Source organism: Bombus bifarius, unplaced genomic scaffold (genome assembly GCF_011952205.1).
Source record: "Bombus bifarius isolate JDL3187 unplaced genomic scaffold, Bbif_JDL3187 scf7180000008490, whole genome shotgun sequence".
Taxonomy (NCBI): domain Eukaryota; kingdom Metazoa; phylum Arthropoda; class Insecta; order Hymenoptera; family Apidae; genus Bombus; species Bombus bifarius.
This window is the reverse complement of record NW_022884681.1, coordinates 276,786-281,816: the sequence shown is the minus strand read 5'-3', so window position 1 is coordinate 281,816 and position 5,031 is coordinate 276,786.

Genomic DNA, 5,031 nt, shown 5'->3' with positions numbered 1-5,031 from the left:
GAAGGGGGAGGAAGGGGGACGATTCATTAGCAAACACCGCTTTCCAACTGCAGATAAAAATGTCATTGCGGTGGCTAATTTACGCGTGCCTGAATCTCCATGAAAACGATTTAAGCCGCCTTCTCCCGGTCATTTCGACGGTCGAGCTTAAGAGTTGAATACCAAATAACCAAAAGGGGTGGCTAAATGAATGCAAACGAAAAAGCGTTAACGTTGATGGGCCCGTGTGAATTTCTGTCCTAATACCATTATTGATTTTATACGAGTATTTACGAGCTGAACCGTGCCGGCTCACGAAAGTACTCCAACACTTACCATAGAAAACTTTTATGCTCGTATCGAATAAAACATTGTGAGATTTTCATTGGCGTTATAAGGAGACAGGACTGTCGCAATTATATCGGTCGAATTTGGAAAAAATCTATTGCAGACATATGCTTTGTAAAAAATTACTATACGATATGACTAGCCATCTTCAGCATGTAATAAGTTAAATACAGATATCGAAGTTTATTAACGTAATAGATAATTGACTGTTTAAATATTTTCGTGACCTCCGCCAAACACATATCTGTAGCAAATATCTTGCAATTTCCATGTACATATATTTTCAGATCGATTTCAGATTTTTCCAATTTAATCGTGATAGCCGAATCTCGTAACAACGAGAAATAAAATTTCAAGATGTTTCGTACAGGACACGTAGAAACCGTTTACAAGTGTTCGAATACTTTGGCGAGTATTTCACGTAAACCGAGACAGAAGGCAGGTTTGTCTGGAAATATTTACGAGCCATTCGTTGACATAACCGGGGAAACAGGCTTGTCGACACTCCCCCGCAAAAATCGCTTAAGATTCCGTTTCACGATCCAACCGATAATCGCCTTTTCGACGAAAGCCGGCCATGAATCCTGAATTCGGTGTGTTGCGCCGTGGTTTCGGGATTAACATTGATTTAAATTACAAATTTAACTGCCCCAAAGAGCCGCGGGAGTGGCGGGTGCTCTCTCGCAACACGCGGCGCTCTCGCATTCTGGGTCAACCGTAGCGAGTAGCAGCTATAGGTGAGACGGTTAAAACGGGCGAACTACTTAAAACACTGCCCGTCTCAGAGTTACCAAAGGAGTAGCAGTAAGTCGACCGGTTCCACCCTCTATCCAACTCCATGCACCTACATTCATCCCCGCTTGTGCCCCCCATCATGAGATCGGTCGACTAACTTCTGCCTCTCGCGGCTACGGTGAAACATTAATTCCGATAATGGCATTAGCCGCGTGCCTTGTCCAGGATTCTGGTGCACGATTTTCTAGTCGTTCCGCTTCCTTTTTATCTTCATCGACGTTTCCTATCACGCGACGCCTCTTTAATTTATCCGAACGATCCCGATTCTTTACCGAACAAGAGCCGGCTAAGTCTACCTGGTCGGCCACTGGTTTGCGGCTTTATTTTTAAAGGAGGTCACGAGTTTTCTTTCAAAAGAGGCGGTAGGTTAAAAATGCCGTTTCCGAGATCAGATTTCTGACACGTCGCGTAAATCAAACGATTAATAATATTACAGAGGCAAGAAGCTTGTACAGTGGTGCGCCAAAATTTCCGATTAAATAGTTTTTTTACCTTTTATCCTACAAACTATATATATTAAGAAATTCCAACTAATGTCGTACAATTATATAACAATGTTTATATGTTGCGCTGTTCCCTTTCACTTGCCATGCTTTCACGCTCGATATTAATTCAAATTGTTTTAGATATGTCCGCTGCGATATAAAGTGAAAAATCCATCGAATTGGAAATTTTTACACGCCACTGTAAATGCTTGTAACATCGAATTTCGAGTTTTCCAACAGTTTCAAATACACGGGAAAAATGGCCATCAACGTTGGCAAGACGCGATATTACATCGGTGAAAGGTGTAACTTTCGGACGATTCGTAGAGTTGGCGACACACGAGACAGAGAGTAACTGAAAAGCGATACCAACCAACCACTCCCCGAGCCCCGTAAAACAACCGACTACGTCCACGGCCAAAATTCCACGCGAGACGCGCTTAAAATTCAATTATTGCGCCATCAAGAACGTCATGCGTCAGACGGAGCGCGCGCTCTTTGAGGCCGCGTCGCGGCGGGACATCATTTGGCGATAACCGCGGAGACGTGCTCATAATTACATCCGCGGCGAGAACTGCTCGGAATGGCAGTCGTGACGGTGCCGTTATTATTATGGAATTTACCGTCACGTACGGACACAGACACGCGCATATGCCTGCTGCCAAAACGTGCACGACGGGAACCGGTGGCTGACATCACATGCAAAGCGATCGTCGAAACGCAACGACGCTATCGTCCTTCCATCCCGACGATCCATTCACTCGTCGCTATTCTTCTCCCTCTGGTTTTCCACTATCGTCAGTGCTACGACTGAACGATTAATCTCGAAGAAACACACGACGACAAAACTACAGACTTAATGAGTCGAAAAAGAGAACAGATGTTCTTTGATACGGCAGTGGATAGAAGTTTGGTGAACACGAGCTAAATGTGAGAGCATGTTAGGTGTCCGGTCATCGTCGCAAGACGCCTAAAGTCTACTAAATTTCTTTTAGAACGATTAAAATGAGAAAAGAAGTTTCATGGAGTAAAAAATGTCCAGCAATGTTGATGACTTGGATGACGTTGTTAGAAGAGATTGAGGAGATACGATACGATATTTAGGCAAAGTTCGATATTTCGATGTACTGCGCCTCCCGCGACAAAATATATCAAATTCGGCAGTCGTCGCGAATAAGTCTAACGAAGCTACGAAACCTAAAGTGCGTATAAATTGCAAGAAATATCTACCGACTCGTGATCGTGTGAATTTTGACGTCCATGTGACAAAAAAAAAAACAGTCTATCCCTGCTTCAAACATAGCAATTGTTCAACGCGCGAAAGAAACTTATATACGTCAAAGACATTAATATCCAACCTGAAAGAGAAAAAGAAGATACAGCGTCGTGATCTTTAGGTATTGCAGTTAATTAAGAAAAAGGGAGCGAGATTCGCGGTCGCGACGACACAGGGGCTTAATTAAATGAACGCGCGATAAATTCGGAAAGACGTATTCTTAGCGACGACGTGGATATATTCCCCCTCGGGTTGGTCAGTTGGGCTCTTTGGTTTCTCCGTGGCCGCGTCTTTTCCCCGAGGAATCTGTCTACCGGGCGGAGATTAGGGGTGAGATTAGGTGTTCGACGGCGTTCGCTGCAGGCGCGGGAACCACGATAAATTCTCCTTTGACTTTATCGATGCTTCCACCCTGCGGTCAAAGTCGACTCACGAAAGTGCCGTTAAAAGGCAACAGCCAACTCGGGGATTAGCTGTGTATTCGATCGATCGAATCAACCGGCTCCGACGATTATTTGTCTTCGCGGCGATTACCGGGCCGAGCTACGCTTTTCCTTCGATAGATACATCGCTATCGGGCTGTGTTGCTGAAATCGTGATACGCTCGAGTAAGTAAGATACATAGTAAACATAGGGTGGTGTTTTCTTTGCTATCATTGGGTAAATTAGCTTTCGAATCATTCCAAATGGAGGGAACGTTTGAAAGGCTCGTAACGAAAATAGCCATTGACCTTTTGCTTGCCTTTTTCTAGAAAAAAAGGAAGAATTTCTGTTGGATACATTTCACATCGTTTAGCAAAATGTGTATCTGTTTTTATATCGTACAAGAGCTATGTACATAATCAAATCGTGCACTTGTAACAAAAATGTTGATAAAACCGTTTAATTTTTATTTCGCTAGAAGACAGAACACGTGCTTTGTGTTCAGCTAATAGAATACACTGTTATCTGAAAATTTCACAAAATTTCTTTTTATGGTAGAATGTGTTAGCGTAAACTGTGAAATCGTCGAATGAAGAGAAATAACGCGATGCGCGATCGGTAGCATTTTGTGGCGATTGGCGCGAACATTTCTAGATCGACTGTACCGATACTTTTGCCGTAAAATCGCCCGGTGAAAATTGCCTTATCGATTCGAGCCTGTGTAACCACATCGTGCAATAGCACGGTGACAAGAGCTTGCACATGGCAGCGAGATGAACGCAGAAACGCGTAACTCGCTTTACGTAGTTGGCATCGCTATGGGGAGAAATGGAACCGGTGTTGGATGCTCGTTCGAAAGGGCCACAACGCGAAGGCAATAAAAACACTATGAAGTAGATGAACAAGCCGCGTTAAAATCTGTCGGGATAATGACCCGGCGTTTTACGCATTCGCGTTCTCCAAGATTATGGGCTACATAGTGCTGGGCAGCTTTTATCATGGCGTATGGTGTACACGCGGAATATGGGATATTTATACGGAAGGAATAATAATAAAAAGACACACACACATATATATATATATCAACCCTTTCCATATTTCCGAATTGATTTAAAATTCTATCGTTATAACGACGATACGAATGTTCGATTACGGTACCAATGATATTTGCAAAAATTTCCTATCACAGACATAATATACCCCCATCGGAATTTTCTATGACAGGTGTTCAAATACTTTGGTAAGTCACTATACACCGTACACGTTACAGACGTTAACAATTCAGATACGAGTGGATAAAATAAATTTCTAATATGTAAATACGATACGTGGTTCGTTGTTTGAATATTTGAATCTGATTGGCTGTCCGTTCGAATATTTGAATCCTACCGGTTCATTATTTAAATTTCCCAAGGTTTAAATATTCGAACGTTCTCTACAACGAGCCATAGCGACGAGTCGACTGAAAAGAATAGTCTTCGCGTGTCTCGTTGCCGCAAACAATCAACGGCTGGGTGCAAATTTAAAAAAGAGTTTTGGTACACTGCGGTCGAGCACATAAACTCCAATAAAACGCTTTATGGAGAACCGCTCGGTCAACCGATCGACCGTTAGTATTGGCGATTCGTCGCGATTTCCCACGAGATACGTCGTGGGAAGCGAACGAAAAAAAAAAAAAAATATAGAGAAGAAAGAAAGATCGATTCGTTCCGTGGATTTAGCAGC